Source organism: Heterodontus francisci, chromosome 6 (genome assembly GCF_036365525.1).
Source record: "Heterodontus francisci isolate sHetFra1 chromosome 6, sHetFra1.hap1, whole genome shotgun sequence".
NCBI lineage: Eukaryota > Metazoa > Chordata > Chondrichthyes > Heterodontiformes > Heterodontidae > Heterodontus > Heterodontus francisci.
Genome location: NC_090376.1, coordinates 25,228,030 through 25,253,241, shown reverse-complemented (window position 1 = coordinate 25,253,241; position 25,212 = coordinate 25,228,030). Strand labels below are relative to the sequence as shown.

At 43.9% G+C, this 25,212-nt stretch overlaps 1 protein-coding gene across 17 annotated transcripts in view; it reads left to right on the top strand.

The window, feature by feature from the left end:
* Positions 1 to 25,212, top strand: part of LOC137371190 (inositol polyphosphate-4-phosphatase type I A) — a 261,418-nt gene that overhangs the window by 77,147 nt on the left and 159,059 nt on the right. The gene's annotated exons all lie outside the window — the stretch shown is intronic.

The following is a 25,212-nucleotide window of genomic DNA, read 5'->3' as shown; positions in this document are numbered from 1 at the left end:
TCCCATCTGGCCCAGGGGACTTATTTATTTTCACACTTTCCAAAATTGCTAACACTTCCTCCTTGTGAACCTCAATCCCATCTAGCCTAGTAGTCTGAATCTCAGCATTCTCCTCGACAACATTTTCTTTCTCTACTGTAAATACTGACGAAAAATATTCATTTAACGCTTCCCCTATCTCCTTTGATTCCACACACAACTTCCCACTACTATCCTTGATTGGCCCTAATCTAACGCTAGTCATTCTTTTATTCCTGATATACCTATAGAAAGCCTTGGGGTTTTCCCTGATCCTATCCGCCAATGACTTCTCGTGTCCTCTCCTTGCTCTTCTTAGCTCTCCCTTTAGATCCTTCCTGGCTAGCTTGTAACTCTCAAGCGCCCTAACTGAGCCTTCACGTCTCATCCTAACATAAGCCGCCTTCTTCCTCTTGACAAGCGCTTCAACTTCTTTAGTAAACCACGGCTCCCTCGCTCGACAACTTCCTCCTTGCCTGACAGGTACTTACTTATCAAGGACACGCAGTAGCTGCTCCTTGAATAAGCTCCACATTTCGATTGTTCCCGTCCCCTGCAGTTTCCTTCCCCATCCTACACATCCTAAATCTTGCCTAATCGCATCATAATTTCCTTTCCCCCAGCTATAATTCTTGCCCTGCGGTATATACCTGTCCCTGCCCATCGCTAAGGTAAACCTAACCAAATTGTGATCACTATCACCAAAGTGCTCACCTACATCTAAATCTAACACCTGGCCGGGTTCATTACCCAGTACCAAATCCAATGTGGCATCGCCCCTGGTTGGCCTGTCTACATACTGTGTCAGAAAACCCTCCTGCACACACTGGACAAAAACTGACCATCTAAAGTACTCGAACTATAGTATTTGCAGTCAATATTTGGAAAGTTAAAGTCCCCCATAACAACTACCCTGTTACTCTCGCCCCTGTCGAGAATCATCTTCGCTATCCTTTCCTCTACATCTCTGGAAATATTTGGAGGTCTATAGAAGACTCCCAACAGGGTGACCTCTCCTCTCCTGTTTCTAACCTCGGCCCATACTACCTCAGTAGACGAGTCCTCAAACGTCCTTTCTGTCGCTGTAATACTCTCCTTGATTAACAATGTCACACTCCCCCCTCTTTTACCATCTTCTCTGTTCTTACTGAAACATCTAAATTTTGCAGAGGATATATGCTGCAAACTGAAATCAGTATGGAAGTAAATTTATCTCCTACACTGTAGAAAATGCTGATAGAATTTCTTTGCTTCAAGTACACTTTTTCTTCCCTTAACATTTGTTGAGCATGTCTTATGTGCCAGTTTAATTATTGTTGGGAATCTTGACAATGGAATCAGTAGCATTTGTAGTAGTTGCAAATGATATTACAGATGACTGAGCAAGACGCTTGGGCAGTGCTATTAAATTACTGCATTTTATAGTGTTTGGGAAGAGGCCTGTAGGCATTTCAGGATCTTTTGACCACTTGACCAATGTTTTGGAAAAGGAGTTTAATTGTCTTTTTCAAGCATAGTGTATTCATTTTTTTTTAAAGGCTGTGGTGATGGGTAGTTATCTAATGAGCTAGGTTTGAATTTCCGCATAACTGTAAAAGTCAGATTTTTAGAGGTTAATTATGCTGGACAGTTAGTCATTTTAATTTATGGGAGATGACCTACTGAAATGGGGAAGCCTGGTGTGTTTGTTTTGTATTTATTACATGTAGATAAGTTATGCTGATTGTACTAAGTCCTAGCGTAACTAATATTCTCTATGTGTTGACCTTACTGTGAAATTATGTAGCTTATAGAGTCATGTTGAACCTTGCCTCACCACAAGTGTTTGCTCTGTCCACTGATTCAAAGTAAATATCAAATTTATGACTATATGGTTCAGGTAAGAATGGGCACAGTTATGATTTCTGCTGCTTACACTGAAGTACAAGTCGATTCAAGACAATGTGAGTCAGAGCTCATAAAGGAAGGCACTCCGTGGTTTGATGGCAGTGACTGATGACACTGAACCTGAAGATATCTTGAGGCAAAATGCTAACCTTGCAAGAACAGTGATAGGGAAGGGGACAGTTGCCAAATTAGAGGGTCAAAAGACAGCTCATTGGAGATGGAGTGGGGAATAGAGATAGTGCTCAGTGAAAGCAGGGATGGCAAGATTCTATGCAATGAGGGTTGACTGCTCAAGAATTTTGTTGATTGGTGGATTTGCTCAGTAGAAGGGGTTGGAGGTACTGGTTCAGACATTGTCTGAATATGACATTGTCTCAATATGCATTTATTTGAAAATCTTGCCTGGCAACTTTGCAGCATTGATGTCCTTTAACTCTCTGCTTTGTCTCTTGTTCAATGATCTATGGCGATTTTAAAAAGACAAGCCACAACTAATTATTTGCTTCAACTTCCTTAGCCCATTTCATGTTTGCATTTGGCCAGTTTCCCATCTTAAGTAAATTTTGAATGACGAAATGTGGCTGGAACGACAGCAGCAGTTATCATCTGCTTTGCTTGAAAAGATTTTTTTTTTAAACTGTTCAAATATTTTGAGTGTGAATTTTTTTAGAAATTATATATGTTACTGGTGTTCATTTAAATCAATAACATGCCAGCAAGGATGTCATTTACAATTTCTCCCAACTTCTTGACATATTTGAAGTAGTCTGGTGAAGAGTGCCTGCAGAGTCTCAACGACAGGTTTGCGGCTGCCTGCAATGAATTTGGCCTAACCATCAGCCTCAAGAAAACGAACATCATGGGGCAGGACGTCAGAAATGCTCCATCCATCAATATCGGTGACCACGCTCTGGAAGTGGTTCAAGAGTTCACCTACCTAGGCTCAACTATCACCAGTAACCTGTCTCTAGATGCAGAAATCAACAAGCGCATGGGAAAGGCTTCCACTGCTATGTCCAGACTGGCCAAGAGAGTGTGGGAAAATGGCGCAATGACACGGAACACAAAAGTCCGAGTGTATCAAGCCTGTGTCCTCAGTACCTTGCTCTATGGCAGCGAGGCCTGGACAACGTATGCCAGCCAAGAGCGACGTCTCAATTCATTCCATCTTCGCTGCCTCTGGAGAATACTTGGCATCAGGTGGCAGGACCGTATCTCCAACACAGAAGTCCTCGAGGCAGCCAACATCCCCAGCTTATACACACTACTGAGTCAGCGGCGCTTGAGATGGCTTGGCCATGTGAGCCGCATGGAAGATGTCAGGATCCCCAAAGACACATTGTACAGCGAGCTCGCCACTGGTATCAGACCCACCGGCCGTCCATGTCTCTGCTTCAAAGACGTCTGCAAACACGACATGAAGTCCTGTGACATTGATCACAAGTCGTGGGAGTCAGTTGCCAGCGTTCGCCAGAGCTGGATGGAGCAGTCATAAAGGCGGGGCTAAAGTGTGGCGAGTCGAAGAGACTTAGCAGTTGGCAGGAAAAAAGACAAAAGCGCAAGGGGAGAGCCAACTGTGTAACAGCCCCAACAAACAAATTTTTCTGCTGCACCTGTGGAAGAGCCTGTCACTCTAGAATTGGCCTTTATAGCCACTCCAGGCGCTGCTCCACACACCACTGACCACTTCCAGGCACTTACCCATTGTCTGTCGAGACAAGGAGGCCAAAGAAGAAGAAGGTGAATAATAAGCTTCAAATTCAGATGGAGTAATAAAATGGAAGAACATTTTCGTGAAAATGTATTATGTCTTCCTTTTAGGATGCCAAGCCCTAAGCAATCACTTGCAGCTCTTCAGATTAATGTTCAGTGATTTGCTGTCATCTTGACTAAAAATAGATCATTTGTGCTGGATAGCGTAAAATTACTCAATTCCTGTTCTAACGGTTCAGTGTGGTTAAATAATTTTATTGAGTACTTAAAATGTAAAAAACTTGAGATTCAGTATTTTCTGCATAGTTTCTTGTAGTGTACTAGTTTCCAAATTTTTTCAGTACTGGTTTTAAGTTAATATCAGAGAGATGTATGCTACTGTTAATGCACTGAAAGCATTTGGCGATGAGAACAGCTCTGATAACTTTAAAACCGGAACCCACTACCATTTGCAGAACTGCTTGCTTTGTTGAAAACTTGTAATACACAGGAAAGAAAATACATGTTACAGGATACCTATTCTGTGCACTGAGCTCCCACAGAACCAATGATTATGTTCCTTTTGTTGTACCTACCCTGTAATATCGTAGTCTGACAATGATTTGTATAAATCTTGCCATCTGTTTTGGTGGTTTAGATTTAGAGTGGGGAGAATAGGTCAAGCTATCAGATTTGTTCTGATACAAATCATTGCTGCTCCGAAGTCAGGCTAATATGTTACAGGGTATAATATCTTTTAACTATGTTATTGGATGTCTGCGTGAATTCTCCAGTTTGCTCATCTCAGCAAATGCAGCTTGCCAGTGAACTGCAAGCCTATAATCTGATAACATTTTTGAAGAATTGTTATGCTAATCTGCATATAGCAGATGTATAACTTTTCATAAATAGTAGACTTTAAAGATACGTAGGGTGGACAGTGATAATGTCACTGAACTAATCCAGAGGCTCAAGCTAATGCCCTGGGGCACTGGTTCAAATCCCACCATGGCAGCTAGTGGAATTTAAATTCAATTAATTAATAAATTAAATTAATAAATTCTGGAATTGAAAGCTAGTCTCAGCAATGATGCCATGAAACTATCAATTGTTGTAAAAACCCATCTAGTTCACTAAAGTTCTTTTAGGGAAGGAAATCTGCTGTCCTTACCTGGTTTGGCTTACATGTGACTCCAGATCCACAGCAATGTGGTTGAAATGATGAGCAAGCCACTCAGTGGTCAAGGGCAATTAGGGATGGGCAGCAAATGCTGGCCTTCCCAGTGCCACCCACATCTCACGAAAGAATAAAAATAAGGTCTCTACACTGGGTACCATACAGGGTATAGTAAAAGTATTTTAGCTTCCGCCATCCTTTGTTGATGGTTGTTATGCTCTTAGCATCATTTGTAGTTTCTCCTTCCCCTCTCCACCCCCATTGAATATCCCTAGTTATTAATTAACTATGCCAGAGGAGGATAGGATATTGGGATCGGTGACTAAAAGCTTGGTCAGAGGGAGCTTTTAAGGAGGGCTTTAAAGGTGGAGATATTTAGCAGGGGAATTCCAGAGCTTAAGGCCAAGACGGCTGATGGTACAGTTGCCAGTGGTTGGGTAAAAGGAGTGTTGGGTGAACAAGAAGCCAGAGTTGGAAGAACGCAGAGTTCTTGAAAGGTTGTAGAACTGGCTGTGGTTACAGAGATGGGGAGGGGTGAGCCCTTGGAGAGTTTAAAACACCTAGGACGATAATTTTAAAATTGCAATGTTGGTGGACTGGAAGTAGTTTAGTGGGCACATGTGATGGGTGAATGGGACTTGGTATGGCTTTGAATACTGGCAGCTCAGTTTTGTATGAGAGTCATGTGGGGAGAGTATTGGAATGGTCAAGACTAGAGGAAACAAAAGCATAAAGGATGCGGCTAAAGTTGTGGAGGTAGATGTAGGTGGTCTTAGTGATGGAGAGGAAATTGGGTCAGAAGCTTAGCTCGGGGGCAAGTAGAATACTATGATTCTGGGCATCAACGGTAGAGGAAAGGGAGTGATAGAGCAGATTGGCTGCAGAAGTATTGTGGTGAACAGAGGGCCAAAGACTTGACAGCTGAAAGTTTGAAAGTGCCATTGTAAGTGACTCGAATTTCTTTTCCAGGGACAGTTGCAGAAAGAAATGAGGTGGGAAAGGTGATGTGTGGTGAGGGAGGCAAGAAAATGTTGGGTGATGAATTTGCTAACCTTTTTACTTACTGTCTCACTCATTCCTCAGACTTGACCAGTGAATCAACAATCATTGCTGCTTTCTGTATCTTTCTCCAGAATGCCCCTCAAGGCCCTCACTGTCTGTATCGACATTATGGCCTTGACAGAAACATGGTTCATGGGTGGTGATGCCTTCCGTCTAATTAAAGCTACCCGTCCTGGCTATACCTTTCACCACCTGCAGAGTCTTAATTGCTGCAGCGATGGCATGGCCTTTATTACCAAATCTCACCTTAGCCTATCCCCTACTCCTTTTTAAAATTCTTTCATGGGATGTGAGCATTGCCGGCAAGGCCAGCATTTGTTGCCCATCCCTAATTGCCCTTGACAACTGAGCAGCTTGCTAGGCCAATTCAAAGGTCATTTAAGAGTCAACCACACTGCTATGGGTCTGGAGTAACATGTAGGTCAGAGCAGGTAAGGATGGCAGATTTCCTTCCCTCAATGACATCAGTGAATTAGATGGGTTTTCCCGACAATCTCTTCTCATCTTCAACCATCTACCCAAGCACTTGATCAGATGGCCTTGCCTGTGATTGAGATGATGGGAAGAGGGAGGCCACATGAGATGGCAAGTTTGAAGGGATGCCTGTGAATATGCGTAGGAATGTTTATATGGAGAGAGAGGTTAAGCAAGGATTGGAGGGCTGTGAATGTGAGAATGTGCCAGAGGAGTAGGGGGACAGGCTGTGAGATTTGGTAATAAAGGCCATGCCATCACTGCAGCAATTAAGACTCTGCAGGTGTTGGAAGGCATAGCCAGGAAGGGAGGCTTTAATTGGAGGAAAGGCATCATCACCAATGAACCATGTTTCCATCACGGCCAATAATGTCAATACAGACAGCGACAGCCTTGTTCACAAATGAAGGGGCATTCTGCAGGGAGATGCAGAAAGTGGCAATGATTGTCGATTCACTGTTCTAGCTTGAGGAATGAGTGTTTGCAAGATTATCCCCGACAGGTGGAAAAGTCCATGAAAGAGGAAGATGGGCAGAGTTCCTGCTCATAAGGAAGCAGTGTTGAGTGCCTCAGTAGGAGCAAAAGAGGCACAGAGGGAAGTTGTATGCTCATCCAAGAAGTTGTCAAGCCTGGGACAGTAATAGCAGAGTAGGAAGGCTCTCAAGGTAGGAAGGTACCCAAGGGGAGAAATGAAAAGAGATATGACTTGGAAGGGGAGGAAACTGGAGAGAAGGGGGTGAAAAGGGAGTTATAATTATTGGGCTCGGACCAGCCTTTTCTTTCTGATTATCACAATGTTCTAGGTTGTGAACTTCAAATTCTGTTGATCGTGAAGGAAGAGTATGTTTAGATCACTGACTGTTTGGTGAACTGTTTGACTCACACAAAGATCGTGTCATTAACTATATAAATAATCTGATGACTATCAGATGCAAAATACTGTGTAATTCTTGAGCCTTAAAGGTCCTTCACAACAAATGAAGAGCTTGACTCTTCATAGCAGGATTAGGAACGGTAAAGATCATAAACAGGAAATTTAATTTATACTCGAGTAGCTGCCTGTTGCTTTCACATATTTTGTGCTAGGTTATATATTTTAGGAGTTGCAAAGCATCAACCGTTGCACAGAAAAGTTGCATTCACTGTAGACGCATTACTATAATGCTAGGGATTTGCTGTGAATCATCAAGAAGACATGTTAAACTGTACTGCAGCATATATTGGCACTGTTGCAAGTACCTTCAGTCAGCAGGTTTAACAGCATTTTGCATGACTTGCCAACACACAACAGTTAACAAGGAAATGAACTTCATTTTTCCAGTGTCAGCTAATGTTATATGTATATTTCTACTTTATTAAGAATGAAATGAATAATATAAAACTATTGTATCAAATATTGAACCAATCTATTTTAGGAACAGCATGACTAAATTAAAGACATTGATGAGGGGGGGGGTGGTGGTGAGGAATGTTTAACTTTGGTAAATAGATTGAAAGTTGAGAAGACAGTTTATAAAAGAATTTCCAGTTTCTGTTCGATAGTTCTGTTGCTAGCATGCTTTGAAACACATACACGTCTCAAAGGGTTTAAATTGCTGCCTTGAACAGGACCATGTTATTTGAAAATTATGCAGTGCTTAATAGCTGTGAAAGTTTAAAGGTATACTCTTACGAGGCTGTTGCTTGTTTCCAAGGGCTCTATGCTGGTAGTTCAATCATGCAATATTTTTAAGCTTGTACACAAATCAAATATTGCTAATATTTGAAAAGCAATTGGTCACACTTATCTGTTTGGGCTACAAGATCTTGAGAAAAAAGCTATTTGCTGTTAACTGGAATGAAGCAGACAACATTGTTTTTCAAAACATTTAAAGTTGTCACTTAAAAAAAAAAAGTTTTTGCACATTACGGAGTAGCATGATCTGATGCCTAAGATTTACAAACACTTTTCAATCTACCTCCTAGTCCCACAGTTATTGCATCATTCTAACACTACCAAATCGTGTTTCCCATTAATCCTCGCTAATTCTGCATGTTTACCTTCCCTACCATCTTCCCATTGATTGCAGACTTAAAAAAAAAATTACATCGAGTACATAAATAAACAATTAAGGTGACTGATGTGCAATTGTAAAAACAGTTCATATGCAAAGTAAGAAATAACTTAATTTTAGTATGCATACTGTTCAACTTTCTAAGCTTTTTACTTATAAATAAGCCTGCTAATGCAATGATTTATGTGGAACATTAAATACCTTAATAGTTACACTGCCTCAGAACCTTGCATAGCTTGACCTTATTAATCAGAAGGATCACAGCTAACATTGAAAAAGTTTGAAATTGGGGCACCTCAGAAATCTTATGCCGTAGGTCGGCAGAGCAAGTGGGACCATCAGAAAATTTGGTTGGACGTTGATTTGTTTTTTCCCACCTGCAAAGTTCAGTAAGTTTTCCTATCAGCTGTAAAGTTCCAGGTCCTCCCAAGGAGAAGTTGAAGCAGCTAGGAATGTGTGCCAAGATGATTCAAGGTAGTGACGTTAGCCAAATAATATTTGCAAACTTGCCTTTTTGTCGGTAGTTGAGATTTCACTTTTGTTCCTGGTTAATTCATGCATCAAAAGAGACAAACTGGGGAGTAGGGCAAAGGGACATAACCTTAACATTAGAGTCAGGTCATTCAAGAGAAGTTGGGAAGCACTTCTTCATGCGCAGTATGATAGTGCAGAACACTCTCACACAAAAAGCAGTAGCTGCTGTCTCCATTAATAAATTTTAAATCTAAGAGTGTTTCGTTTCTAAAACAATGTATAAAAGGATATGGAACCATGACAGGTAGATGAAGTGAAGGCACAAATCAGCCATGATCTCATTAACTGGTAGAGGCTTGAATGACCTCCTGTTCGTGTGTTCCTATGACATTTGCCGATTGGTTATAAAGCTTAAATATTTTACTATTGTAAATTCTACCAAGTTGCTGCATTTTATGCTTGACAGTTCCAGGTAAGGTGAAGTATTGTCTCTGCCATATGAGCAGAATGCTACATTGCTTTGGCATGATTCAAAAGCAAATGGAGAACTTCCTATTGTCTTGGCATAAGGATAGAGGCTGCACGTTCATGGTGCTTCATGCAAAACTCTTGGTGCTAAATAAACTTCTTTCTTCCTTGCAGTGATCCTCTGCATGTTTATTCCTTTCTATCCTGAGAGTGTCCAGTCCCCTCCATTATAAAAGCAAAATGCTGCGGATGCTGGAAATCTGAAATAAAAACAAGAAATGCTGGAATCACTCAGCAGGTCTGGCAGCATCTGTGGAAAGAAAAGCAGAGTTAATGTTTCGGGTCAGTTACCCTTCTTCGGTACCCTCCATTGTTGTCACAAATCTCAGATATGCTGACTGGGACACCTCCAGCCATTTACCATTTCTAACCTTTGTGACTGTTTTCCTATTTGGGAGATCCATCTCAAGAAAGCCTACATGCAAGGCATCTATGGTCCTTCACTTTGTGCAGCTGATGATGGGCTGTGTGGCTGATGCTGGGACAGGACAGAAAACAAATAGGGTGTGAACCAACAGCATAATTTATGGTCTGTGATGTCAACAAGTGAAGCAGTGCTTGCTCTTCAACCCTTTTAACGAAGACAATACCAAACTAAGGTAGTTTAACATGTTTGCTCATTTATTTAGCCTTTTATATACAATGAGTAGAGGTGAAGTTTGAACCTCAGATCAACTTACTTGGAGCACCCCAGCTTTGAAACGCTGATCATTCCTAGTGATTTGAAAGCAGTAAAGCCATTGATATTGCTTCAAAGCTACGGAAGAAACCTCTACTTTATTGTCCCAAACATGATCGCTGCACAACTTCCAATGAGCTCTAATATCTCATCCTGCCAGGGAATTACACAAGGTGATAACACTTTATTATCCAATTTGGATTTGCTAAATGATTTAGCAATCTACACAATTGTGTATTTCCTTTTTGAGGCATCTCAGCGGAACAAAAGTTTGTGTAATTCATATATTCTCACAGGTTATATAGTATTTAGTCTATTCAGAATATTGCTAATTTCTAAAATATTGCTTGTATATGCAAAGAAGGAGCAAATAAGCAAAATGCTTTATGTAGGTAACATGCTTTTAAGTTTTTTTGTTTAAAATTTGCATTTGTGTAGGGCTCTGATTGTAATACCTCAATGTTTTATCATAAGCAGTTGCAAATGCATTTGCATTTATTCATTTTTAATATGGTGAATTAAATTTGTTATGTACATACCTTTATCAACATTTTCTCAAGCTTTTTTTTTGGAAATGTTAGCTCCTGGTATGGTTCTGGGCACTTTATCACCTTCTGGTCCCTTGCCGAAGTGACATTTTTTATTTGAGTCGGGATAATGAGTGTGACCACCTAGTCAACTATTAGTAGGAACCAAGCCAAGCCCAATCTTGTCCTTGTATGAATTAGTTGTAAAGTGCAGTGAGTGTTATAAGCATGCAAATGTGCATTGCTGTTGATGTAGAACAGGCATAAATAGCATAGGATCTACTAGATAAAAATAGACCATGGGCCATCTAGTACACTTTTTATTCTCAAATTGGGGGACCAGGGATCCCTGGCGATTCATCGAGACTTTGTAGGGGGCTGCGAGCCAAGACACTTCTGTCAAAAGTTTCACGTGAAACATATCGAAATAAAAATGTTTTTAACCAGCGACTCCATCAGTAACATTAAATGTTGCTAACACTAACGAACTCCTCTGCACCCACCAACCTCCAAGTTTCATCTGGGAACAAAGATTCACCATTTATTGGTTCTTCGACACATCAATCATGCAATATGATAACATCAGTTTGTGGAGGGGAATAGGTAGAATTGTACTTCAAAAATAGGCTTGCATTTTATCTAATGAAAACAACTCGGGTAAATCTAGTAATATATGAACTCTCAATTTTTATTTTACAAAAAAATCCGTAAAGTTATCACACCCTTTTTTCTGAGAGTCCCATCCTTGGAGTGTTTGATTGGAAAAATTGGCATCAGTCATTTGAGTGTCCTTGTCAAACATCACACCAAGGATAGCCAGACTCTGCAGTGAGAAGCAGGCACACCCATCGCACTCTAAGTAAATACCTATTTTCTTAAAGGCGTTGCTAAAGCATTCTTTACATGCAGTGCTTACACTACTTCACTTTAGATTGGGGCGGTGAGTGGTGCTGTGATTACTAGTTCAGTTGGAAGGAATCCTTCAACCAAAAAATTGAGAGCCACTGATCTAGTTGTCCTTCTACCATCCTGGTAGTCGCATGATGCAACAATAATTGACTAATTGTTGCAGTCAATATCTATCAATTAGTTTACAACAGACCCAGACACTGGCAATGAAAATCCCACTAGTGGAGAGTTTTGAGATCCATATACAAGGTGTCGTCTACTCCCAGGAACAGCAATTATCTCAACTCTCAACCTTCTCTTTCAATGAGATGCCCAGTTTAGATAACCTCTCCTCAATCCATTTCTTCCATCCCCGCAATCATTCTGGTTGCTCTCTTAGTTAGAGTCATTTATGGCATAGAAGGAAGCCTTTCGGCCCATTGAGTCCATGCCAGCTCTTTGCAGAGCAATCCAGTCAGCACCACTCCCCTCTTTGATCTCCATAGCCCTGCATGTTTACTTCCTTCAAGTACCCATCCAATTTTCTTTTCAAATCATTGTCTCTGCTTCTGACACCCGAGTGGGCAGCAGGTTCCAGGTCATTACCACTTGCTGCTTCTGGATCCTTTCAATAGCTGCAACAAAAAAGGAATGAAACCGGACGGACCACCCAGCATTGACCTAGGCACTGGAAACGACAACGGCAAACCCAGCCCTGTCGACCCTGCAAAGTCCTCCTCACTAACATCTGGGGGCTTGTGCCAAAATTGGGAGAGCTGTCCCACAGACTAGTCAAGCAACAGCCTGACACAGTCATACTCACAGAATCATACCATACAGACAATTTCCCAGACACTGCCATCACCATTCCAGGGTATGTCCTGTCCCACCGGCAGGACAGACCCAGCTGAGTTGGTGGCACAGTGGTATACTGTAGGGAGGGAGTTGCCCTGGGAGTCCTCAACATTGACTCTGGACCCCATGAAGTCTCATGGCATCAGATCAAACATGGACAAGGAAACCTCCTGCTTATTACCACCTACTACCCTCCCTCAGCTGATGAGTCAGTACTCCTCCATGTTGAACAGCACTTGGAGGAAGCACTGAGGGTGGCGAGGGCACAAAATGTACTCTGAGTGGGGGACATTGCTAGATCTGTTCGAAATCTAACCCATTTAGCACTGGTAGTGCCACACAACACAATGGAGGGTATCCTCAATGTGAAGGCAGGTCTTCATCTCCACAAGGACTGTGCGGTGGTCACTCCTACCAATACTATCATGGTCAGATGCATATGCGGCAGGCAGATTGGTGATGGACATGTCCATCACCAAGTGTGGCTCGGTAGCACCATTACTGACCGATCTGGCTGAGTCCTAAAGGACATGTGTACTAGACTGGGTATGTGGCAGGTGGTGAGGGAACCACCAAGAGGGGAAAACATACTTGATCTCGTCTTCACCAATCTGCCTGCCGCAGATGCATCTGTCCATGATAGTATTGGTAGGACCACCGCACAGTCCTTGTGGAGACGAAGTCCTGCCTCCACATTGAGGATACCGTCCATCGTGTTGTGTGGCACTACCACCTACCACCCTCCCATGGGGTCCAGGGTGTACTAGCTAGATGGATAAAGAACTGGCTGGGCAACAGTGGAAGTAGCAGTGGAAGGGAGTTTTTCAAAATGGAGACGTGTGACCAGTGGTGTTCCACAGGGATCCGTGCTGGGACCACTGTTGTTTGTGATATACATAAATGATTTGGAGGAAAGTATAGGTGGTCTGATTAGCAAGTTTGCAGACGACACTAAGATTGGTGGAGTAGCAGATAGTGAAGGGGACTGTCAGAGAATACAGCAGAATATAATATATCTCCAACACAGAAGTCCTTGAAGCGGCCAACATCCCCAGCTTATACACACTACTGAGTCAGCGGCGCTTGAGATGGCTTGGCCATGTGAGCCGCATGGAAGATGGCAGGATCCCCAAAGACACATTGTACAGCGAGCTCGCCACTGGTATCAGACCCACCGGCCGTCCATGTCTCCGTTATAAAGACGTCTGCAAACGCGACATGAAATCGTGTGACATTGATCACAAGTCGTGGGAGTCAGTTGCCAGCATTCGCCAGAGCTGGCGGGCAGCCATAAAGACAGGGCTAAATTGTGGCGAGTCGAAGAGACTTAGTAGTTGGCAGGAAAAAAGACAGAGGCGCAAGGGGAGAGCCAACTGTGCAACAGCCCCAACAAACAAATTTCTCTGCAGCACCTGTGGAAGAGCCTGTCACTCCAGAATTGGCCTTTATAGCCACTCCAGGCGCTGCTTCACAAACCACTGACCACCTCCAGGCGCGTATCCATTGTCTCTCGAGATAAGGAGGCCCAAAAGAAAGAAAGAAGAAAGAAAGAAAGAAGAAATAGATTGGAGAGTTGGGCAGAGAAATGGCAGATGGAGTTCAATCAGGGCAAATGCGAGGTGATGCATTTTGGAAGATCCAATTCAAGAGTGAATTATACAGTAAATGGAAAAGTCCTGGGGAAAATTGATGTCCAGAGAGATTTGGGTGTTCAGGTCTATTGTTCCCTGAAGGTGGCAACGCAGGTCAATAGAGTGGTCAAGAAGGCATACGGCATGCTTTCCTACATCGGATGGGGTATTGAGTACAAGGGTTGGCAGGTCATGTTACAGTTGTATAAGATTTTGGTTCGGCCACATTTGGAATACTGCGTGCAGTTCTGGTTGCCACATTACCAAAAGGATGTAGATGCTTTGGAGAGGGTGCAGAGGAGGTTCACCAGGATATTGCCTGGTATGGAGGGCGCTAGCTATGAAGAGAGGTTGAGTAGATTAGGATTATTTTCATTAGAAAGACGGAGGTTGAGGGGGGACCTGATTGAGGTGTACTAAATCATGAGAGGTATAGACAGGGTGGATAGCAAGAAGCTTTTTCCCAGAGTGGGGGATTCAATTACTAGGGGTCACGAGTTCAAAGTGAGAGGGGAAAAGTTTAGGGGGGATATGCATGGAAAGTTCTTTACGCAGAGGGTGGTGGGTGCCTGGAACGCGTTGCCAGCGGAGGTGGTAGACGCGGGCACGATAGTGTCTTTTAAGATGTATCGAGACAGATACATGAATGGGCATGAAGCAAAGAGATACAGACCCTTAGAAAATAGGCGACATGTTTAGATAGAGGATCTGGATCAGCGCAGGCTTGGTGGGTCGAAGGGCCTGTTCCTGTGCTGTAATTTTCTTTGTTCTTTGTACCACTGTACCTAATGGGATAGATTTCGAACAGATCCAGCAATGCAAAACTGGGCATCCATGAGGCACTGTGGGCCATCAGCAGCAGCAGAATTGTACTTGACCACAATCTGTAACCTCATGGCTTGGCATATCCCCCACTACCATTACCATCAAGCCAGGAGACCAACCCTGGTTCAATGAAGAGTGCAGGAGGGCATGCCAGGAGCAGCACCAGGCATACCTCAAAATGAGGTGTGAACCTGGTGAAACTACAACACAGGACTATCTGCGTGTCAAACTGCATAAGCAGCGTGCGATAGACAGAGCTAAGCGATCCCATAACCAACGGATCAGAACTAAGCTCTGCAGTCCTGCCACAACCAGCCATGAATTGTGGCGGACAATTAAACAACTAACTGGAGGAGGTGGCTCCACAAATATCCCCATCCTCAATGATGGGGGAGCCCAGCACATCAGTGCGAAAGATAAGGCTGAAGCATTTGCAACAATCTTCAGCCAGAAGTGCCGAGTTGATGATCCATCTCTGCCTCCTCCTGAAGTCCCCAGCATCACAGATGCCAGACTTCAGCCAATTCGATTCACTCCGCGTGATATCAAGAAACGACTGAAGGCACTGGATACTGCAAACGCTATGGGCCCTGACAAGATTCTGGCAATAGTACTGAAGACATGTCCCCCAGAACTTGCTGCGCCCCTAGCCAAGCTGTGCCAGTACAGGTACGACACTGGCATCTACCCTGCAATGTGGAAAATTGCTCAGGTTATGTCCTATACACAAAAAGCAGGACAAGTTCAACCCGGCCATTTCCCACCCCATCAGCCTACTCGCAATCATCAGTAAAGTGATGGAAGGTGTCATCAACAGTGCTATTAAGCGGCACTTGCTTAGCAATAACCTGCTCAGTGACGCTCTGTTTGGGTTCCGCCAGGTCCACTCAGCTCCTGACCTCATTACAGCCTTGGTTCAAACGTGGACAAAAGAGCTGAACTCGAGGTGAGGTGAGAGTGACTGCCCTTGACATCAAGACAGCATTTGACTGAATATGGCATCAAGGAGTCCTAGCAAAACTGGGAATCAGGGGGAAAACCCTCTGCTGTCTGGAGTCATGCCTAGCGCAAATGAAGATGGTTGTGGTTATTGGAGGTCAATCATCTGAGCTCCAGGACATCACTGCAGGAGTTCCTCAGGGTAGTGTCCTAGGCCCAACCATCTTCAGCTGCTTCATCAATGACCTTCCTTCAATCATAAGGTCAGAAGTGGGGATATTCGCTGATGATTGCACAATGTTCAGCCCATTCGTGACTCCTCAGATACTGAAGCAGTCCATGTAGAAATGCAGCAAGACCTGGACAATATCAAGGCTTGGGCTGATAAGTGGCAAGTCACATTTGCGCCACCCAAGTGCCAGGCATGACCATCTCCAACAAGAGAGAATCTAACCATCTCCCCTTGACATTCAATGGCATTACCATCGCTGAATCCCCCCAATATCAACATCCTAGGAGCTACCATTGACCAGAAACTGAACTGGAGTAGCCATATAAATACCGTGGCTACAAGAGCAGGTCAGAGGCTAGGAATCCTGAGGCGAGTAACTCACCTCCTGACTCCCCAAAGCCTGTCCACCATCTACAAGGCACAAGTCAGGAGTGTGATGGAATACTCTCCACTTGCCTGGATGGGTGCAGCTCCAACAACACTCGAAGCTCGACACCATCTAGGACAAAGCAGCCCGCTTGATTGGCACCCCATCTACAAACATTCACTCCCTCCACCACCGATGCACAGTGGCAGCAGTGTGTACCATCTACAAGATGCACTGCACCAATGCACCAATGCTCCTTAAACAGCACCTTCCAAACCCGCGACCTCTTCTAACTAGAAGGACAAGGGCAGCAAATACATGGGAACACCACCACCTGCAACTTCCCCTCCAAGTCACACACCATCCTGACTTGGAACTATATCGCTGTTCCTTCACTGTCGCTGGGTTAAAATCCTGGAACTCCCTTCCTAACCGCACTGTGGGTATACCTACCCCAAATGGACTGCAGCGGTTCAAGAAGGCAGCTCACCACCACCTTCTCAACAGCAATTGAGGATGGGCAATAAATGCTGGCCTGGCTGTGACGCCCACATCCCATGAATGAATAAAAAAAACATTGCTTTTGTACTGTGGCAACCAGAACTGTGTACAGTATTCTAAGCGAGGTCCCACCAATGATTATAAGATAAAGTGGTATGATTACCTCGCCTATTTTGATGCAGTGTTAATCTTTTAATACAGAGATGAGCATATAATTTAGGACTGTACTTCTCTGCAGAATCGAGGAGGTGCTGCACTGTTGGAGGTGTCTTGCATTTATATAACCCCTTTCACATCCTCAGGACATCCCAAAGCACTTCACAACCAACAAGGTATGTTTTGAAATGTTGTCATTGTTGTAATGTAGAAAATGTGGCAGCCAATTTGTGCACAGCAATGTTTTTCAAACAGCAACGAGATGGGAGTCATAGTCATAATGGCACCGAAGGAGGCTATTTGAATTACCAAGTCCATGCCAGCTCTCTAGAACAATCCAATCTGTTCCACTCCCCAGCTCCATCCTTGTAGCCCTGCAAGTTTATTTCCCTCAAGTGCCCATCCAATTTCCTTTTCAAATCAATCATCGACTCCACTTCCATCAACCTCATCGGCAGTGAGTTCCAGGTCATTACCACTCGCTGCGTTTAACAAGAAAAAAATTCTTCCTCATCCCTTCTGCATCTCTTGCCCAAAACCTTAAATCTATGTCCCCAGTCCTTGCACAATCAGCTCATGTGAATAACCTTTCTTGGTGTACCCTATCCAAACCGGTCATAATCTTGTACACCTCTATCAAACCTCCACTCAATGACCTTTGCTCCAAGGAGAACAACCCCAGCTTTTCTAACGTAACGTTGTCGCTAAAATCCCCCATCCCTGGAACCATTCTGGTAAATCCCCTCTGCACCCTCTCAAGGACCCTTGCATCTTTCCTAAAGTGAGGTGAACAGAACTGGGTGCAAACCAGATCTTTATCAAGGTTCAACTTAACTTCCTGCTTTTGTATTCAAAACCTCTATTTACAAAACCCACGATCCCTTGTGCTTTGCTAATTACTCTATGTCCTGTCACCTTCAAAGATCTACGCACATGAACTCCCAGGTCCCTCTATACCGGCACACTCTGTAGAACTGCACCATTTCGTCTATACTGCCTCTTCTTATCCCTTCTGCCAAAATGCATCACCTCATATTTCTCTGTAATAAATTCCATCTGTCACTTCTCTGCCCATTCTGCTAGCCTGTATATGTCCTGTTGCAGTCAATCGTTATCATCCTCGTCTGCCATACCTCCAGGTTTGGTATCATCGGCAAATTTTGAAATTTTACTATTCATATCAATAAAAGCAGTGCTTCTAGCACTGAACCTTGGGGAACACCACTGTTTCCCATCTTCCAGTCTGAAAAAACAACCATTTACTGCAACTCTCTGCTTTCTGTCCTTAAGCTAATTTTTTTATGCAAGCTGATACTGATCCTCCTATTCCATGAGCCTCAATTTTGGTAACCAGCCTTTTATGTGGTACTTTGTCAAAGGATTTCTTAAAATCCGTATAGCCAACATCCATTGCTTTCCCTTCATCAACCTTCTGTTACTTCAAAAAAATCAGTTACATTAGTCCAGCACAATCTGCCTGGCTCTCCCTAATTTACTCAAACCTTTCCAAGTGCCTATTGATTTTTTCGCCCTGATTATTGTTTTTAAACCTTACCCACCACTGATATTTAACTGACCGGCCTGTAGTTACTAGGAATGGCTTGCACCCTTTCTTGAGTATAGCTGTCACATTTGTCACTCTCCAGTCTTCTGACACCTTCCCCATATCTAGGGAAGATAGCAAGCCCTTATGTTATCTCCACTCCCACTTCTTGTAGTAACCTGGGACACAAGTCATCTTGATCAAGTGACTTATCCACTCTAAGCCTTTCCAGTACATCCTGCCTATCAATTTTCACATCTCCGCTTCATCCGATTTATCTTGTCAGCATTCTCTTAGTATGCACCGATACAAAATACTCATTAAGTATTCTAGTCTTGCCCATAAATGATTAGATTTATCTGTTTAGTGATACTGATTGAGAAGTAATGTTGGCCAGGACACTGGGATCTTTGACTCGCTCGCGCTGGCTCAGAAGAATAAACTTTGTTGCTTGTCCTTTAGAGTATGCTAGTGAGAAGGGCAAGATCTGTCCTCCTGAGCTGTAAGCATCAGGAGAACTGTTCTAATATTTAACTTATAAAAGCAGTGTTTATTAATTCATTGCAGTTGAAACTTTCTGTTGCCAGTATCAGCAAAGCAATCACTGTCTCAAATTGCTACTGGAATATGTAAAGTGTGTGACATTTTGGGGGTTTGCCCAAATGAGTAATTAGTAAGGCACACCTGAAAAATATTCATCTAATGGAACAGCAACAATAGCTGGTGAACAATGTTAAATGTTTGACCTTTTTTCAGTCCCAGATACAAAGTAAATTTATTGCTAATTGTTGGATATTTAATTGAATCTTTAACAAGTTTCTGTGTGTTGGACTTCCCTTTATTTCTACTTTATTAAAACATTAGATAGACCACTCCAGGGATTGTGCACACTGTTGTCAAATCTCCCTGCTCACTATGCTGAGCAGGGAGATTCCACGGTAGTTGTTGCAGTCACCGCGGTCACCTTTGTTTTTTTATAGAGGGTGATGATATTGGCATCGCGCATGTCCTGTGGTACTGCTGCCTCATCCCAGCACAGGCAAAGCAGTTCGTAGGGTACTGAGAGTATAGCAGGCTTAGCACTCTTAATTATTTCAGGGGTAATGCTGTCCTTCCCAGGGGCTTTTCCGCTGGCTAGAGAATCAATGGTATTACTGAGTTCCGATTTTGTTGGTTGTAGAAGATAATCTTGCATTCTGTGTGAGCTTTAGTGTTTTACTGTGGTGATATTTCTGAACTTGTTTTTAAACCAGCTCACAGGATTATTGCACTTGTTGTTAGGATGTGTACTCAACTGGCTCACTGGAGGTGTTGAGTGCAGGTGGGATTGTTTTCCTGAAAGGAGGAGAAAAGAGATTTGAAAATCAGCCCACACCTAGCAACGCAAGATTAAACACAGAAAGAATACCTAATTTTCTTCCGTTTTCCCATTTCTTCTAAAGGTGATGACTCATGCTTAAGTTTAGTTTGTGGCTCTGGGACTTCTCTGCCAGGCCCAAGTGCTCATTCTTCATGTGTAAGTCTATACAGCAATTATTAGCTGGTTATTTAGGGCAGAGGAATGAAGCATCACAGCCAGACATGGCTTTTTTTCACTTATGTCCATATTTACATTTCCAGCAAGTTGCTTAGAAGTGAGGAATGGCAGGAATCTTGATTTCCCTGCTGCTGCATGGCATGGGCATACGGTGGCTGATTTGTAGTAACTACTTCATTTGTTTAACTAAAATCAGGGAAGAAACCTGGACCTTTTCTCATTTATATGGTCACATCTTGTATATTTACCCACTGAGCGTAATAAATTTTTAAGAATGGAACAAACTCTGCATGTTTATGTAGAGAAGTATTATGGGTTAGAGGGAGCGAGTCAGAGATCGCTGTTTCAGTAAGGATGCATTTCACTTACAAAAGGCCTGGTTGGCAATAATCTAGGTTTAGGAAACTAAATGTATTGTGTAACCAGCTAAAATAACACCATTTACCAGCAGCAAACGTTCATATACTTCTAACTGCTTGGTCAGGTGGAGCCGTTCCACCCTACTGAAGAAGCAAGAAGCTAATTAACGGTTTCCTCAACCAGCAGTTAGTCAAATAAATAGTCACAAAGTGCTATAGGCATTGGCTCAGGCAAGGGAATCCTCATGCAGAAAAGATTAGAGGGATATGGGGGTGGGGCGGGAGAAACAAGCTCGCATACATGCCAACATAGAAACCTAGCAAATGTATGTAAAGCTCCCTCAAAAATAAAACTAATAATTGGTAATCCAGAAACAGCAGAGGATCTAGCCCTTTTGACGTGCAGTCAGACCCTGAAAGTGCAACAGGGCATGGGCTTTTAATAACTTAATCTGCAGGTTTACTCTTTTTTTAAAAATGTTTTGCTGGTCAAAGATCATGGCAGAAATTGCTTTCTTAGTCATTTCCAGTAGAAAGAGAGATTGTGGGCAGTTGTTCATATGTATTGGCACACTTTTTGCTCAGTCTGATTTGTTGAATTGTTTTAAAATTGTTGAGATGGTTTTCTCCTCCACTTGGAGTTGCTATTTTCTTCCATCATCCCCTCCAGTTCACGTTGTTAGTTCTGCACTGTTCTCTGTTGTACAAAGAAAACGTTTGAGATGTTAGTTTAGCAATTGCCTTTCGCCTGCTGAACTATTAAAGGAATAGGTGCTAAAACATTTGCTCCGTCGACCCACTGGCTGGTCTAAATCTGTTCATTTGCATTCTTGTTTAGGCAACCGTGAAGGATGTAGATTAATGACGGGGGTGGGAGGGGTGGGGGGGATGGTGAGGGAGGATACAGTGCTGTATTCTCATCAACGTTTTTATAATTAAAATTGCTTGAGGTGAACCTCCTGCTTTAATGTGATATTTGCTTAGCAGACCATTTTTTTTCATTCTTTCATGGGATGTGAGCTTCATTGGCAAGGCCAGCATTTATTGCCCATCCCTAATTGCCCTTAAGAAGGTCATGGTGAGACACCGCCTTAAACTGCTGAAATCCATCTGGTATAGGTACATCCACAGTGCTATCAGGAAGGGATTTCCATGTTTTTGACCCAGCAACAGTGAAGGAGTGGCGATATAATTCTAAGTCAGGATGGTGTGTGACTTGAAGGGCAACTTACAGGTTCTTGCATGTCCACTGCCCTTGTCCTTCTCTGTGGTAGAGGTCATGGGTTTGGAAGGTGCTTTTGAAGGAGGCTTGGCGAGTTGCAGTGCATCTTTAGTTTTAATGTAGAAAATAGCATGCAGTGCATAATAAAACAAAAGGCTTGCCCATGTTAATACTTCATCCAAAGTATAAAAATTACCAGTGAGAACAGTGTTGTCTTTTACCTTTGCCCTAATCATCCCCTTTGTCATTTAATCACTCCTGCCTTTCACCATATCATAGGTCTGTCCTTTTATTTCCTCCCCTCCCTCTTTTTCTCTGCCCCTGTACTTGCTTAAAAACTATTACATCTCTATGTTTTTCCAGTCAAGACAAAAGGTCATTGACCTGAAAGTTCGGGCTGGATTTTGTGGTCAGCGGCCAATCAAGAGCACTTGCTGTTGACCTGAAGAAAGCTGTATGCAAAAGATTTAGCAATCTCTGGCCTGGTTTTTCCCCTTTCTCAATGGCAGTTTAAATCTGGTGTCAAACCAAGAGGATGGTTTGGTCTGCAGCAGCAGTGATATCAGCAAACATATTGCCAGCAACTCACATTGAAGTATTAGATTAGAGATACAGCACTGAAAGAGGCCCTTCGGCCCACCGAGTCTGTGCCGAACATCAACCACCCATTTATACTTTTCTTTTGGGCCTCCTTATCTCGAGAGACAATGGATACGCGCCTGGAGGTGGTCAGTGGTTTGTGAAGCAGCGCCTGGAGTGGCTATAAAGGCCAATTCTGGAGTGACAGGCTCTTCCACAGGTGCTGCAGAGAAATTTGTTTGTTGGGGCTGTTGCACAGTTGGCTCTCCCCTTGCGCCTCTGTCTTTTTTCCTGCCAACTACTAAGTCTCTTCGACTCGCCACAATTTAGCCCTGTCTTTATGGCTGCCCGCCAGCTCTGGCGAATGCTGGCAACTGACTCCCACGACTTGTGATCAATGTCACACGATTTCATGTCGCGTTTGCAGACGTCTTTATAACGGAGACATGGACGGCCGGTGGGTCTGATACCAGTGGCGAGCTCGCTGTACAATGTGTCTTTGGGGATCCTGCCATCTTCCATGCGGCTCACATGGCCAAGCCATCTCAAGCGCCGCTGACTCAGTAGTGTGTATAAGCTGGGGATGTTGGCCGCTTCAAGGACTTCTGTGTTGGAGATATAGTCCTGCCACCTGATGCCAAGTATTCTCCGAAGGCAGCGAAGATGGAATGAATTGAGACGTCGCTCTTGGCTGGCATACGTTGTCCAGGCCTCGCTGCCGTAGAGCAAGGTACTGAGGACACAGGCCTGATACACTCGGACTTTTGTGTTCCGTGTCAGTGCGCCATTTTCCCACACTCTCTTGGCCAGTCTGAACATAGCAGTGGAAGCCTTACCCATGCGCTTGTTGATTTCTGCATCTAGAGACAGGTTACTGGTGATAGTTGAGCCTAGGTAGGTGAACTCTTGAACCACTTCCAGAGCGTGGTCGCCAATATTGATGGATGGAGCATTTCTGACATCCTGCCCCATGATGTTCATTTTCTTGAGGCTGATGGTTAGGCCAAATTCATTGCAGGCAGACGCAAACCTGTCGATGAGACTCTGCAGGCATTCTTCAGTGTGAGATGTTAAAGCAGCATCGTCAGCAAAGAGGAGTTCTCTGATGAGGACTTTCCGTACTTTGGACTTCGCTCTTAGACGGGCAAGGTTGAACAACCTGCCCCCTGATCTTGTGTGGAGGAAAATTCCTTCTTCAGAGGATTTGAACGCATGTGAAAGCAGCAGGGAGAAGAAAATCCCAAAAAGTGTGGGTGCGAGAACACAGCCCTGTTTCACACCACTCAGGATAGGAAAGGGCTCTGATGAGGAGCCACCATGTTGAATTGTGCCTTTCATATTGTCATGGAATGAGGTGATGATACTTAGTAGCTTTGGTGGACATCCGATCTTTTCTAGTAGTCTGAAGAGACCACGTCTGCTGACGAGGTCAAAGGCTTTGGTGAGATCAATGAAAGCAATGTAGAGGGGCATCTGTTGTTCACGGCATTTCTCCTGTATCTGACGAAGGGAGAACAGCATGTCAATAGTCGATCTCTCTGCACGAAAGCCACACTGTGCCTCAGGGTAGACGCGCTCGGCCAGCTTCTGGAGCCTGTTCAGAGCGACTCGAGCAAAGACTTTCCCCACTATGCTGAGCAGGGAGATTCCACGGTAGTTGTTGCAGTCACCGCGGTCACCTTTGTTTTTATAGAGGGTGATGATGTTGGCATCGCGCATGTCCTGGGGTACTGCTCCCTCGTCCCAGCACAGGCATAGCAGTTCATGTAGTGCTGAGAGTATAGCAGGCTTGGCACTCTTGATTATTTCAGGGGTAATGCTGTCCTTCCCAGGGGCTTTTCCGCTGGCTAGGGAATCAATGGCATCACTGAGTTCCGATTTGGTTGGCTGTATGTCCAGCTCATCCATGACTGGTAGAGGCTGGGCTGCATTGAGGGCAGTCTCAGTGACAGCATTCTCCCTGGAGTACAGTTCTAGGTAGTGCTCAACCCAGCGGTCCATCTGTTTGCGTTGGTCAGTGATTATGTCCCCCGATTTAGATTTGAGGGGGGTGATCTTCTTGATGGTTGGCCCAAGAGCTCTCTTCATGCCATCATACATTCCTCTGATGTTTCCGGTGTCTGAGGCCAGCTGAATATGACTGCATAGGTGTTGCCAGTAGTCGTTTGCGCAACGCCTAGCTGTTCTTTGTGCAGTACTTCTGGCTGCTTTAAGTGCTGCGGATGTTAAATCGCTGGGGGCTTTCTTGTAGTTCAAAAGTGCAATGCGCTTAGCGGCTATGACAGGTTCCAGCTCTTCATTATGAGATTGAAACCAGTCTGCATTTCTCTTCGCACTTTTGCCGTAGGTGGTCAAAGCTGACTCATAGATGGCGTCTCTGATGTGGGCCCACTTGGTCTCAGCATCCCCTGTGGGAGTGTTTTGAAGGGCTGTTACAAGTGAATTTAGAAATTTTTGTAACAGCTGTGGGTGAGAAATTCTGCTCGTGTTGATGCGCGGGTGGCCCTTCTGCTTGGAATGATGCAACTTCTTTGGTCTGAGTCTAACCTTGCTGCACACCAGGGAGTGGTCGGTGTCGCAGTCCGCACTGTGGAAGCTGCGTGTGATTTGAACACTGTTTAAGGCGGCTCGCCTTGTGACAATGAGGTCTAGCTGGTGCCAACGACGTGATCTTGGGTGCCTCCATGAAACCTGGTGACAGGGTTTAGTGTGAAAGAACGAGTTGGTGATGCAGAGGTTATGATAGGTACACAACTCAAGCAGTCTCTGCCCGTTCTCATTCATCCTTCCAACGCCATAGCGCCCAAGGCAGGAGGGCCATGAGTCATGGTCGGCCCCAACCCTGGCATTAAAGTCCCCCAGCAGGAATAGGTGTTCGGTGTTGGGGATGCTGCGAATGATGTTATGGAGTTGTTCATAGAACTGGTCTTTAGCTTCAGGTGCGGAACAGAGTGTTGGAGCATAGATGCTGAGTAGGTGTACTGGACCAGAGGTGGTGAGCAGTCG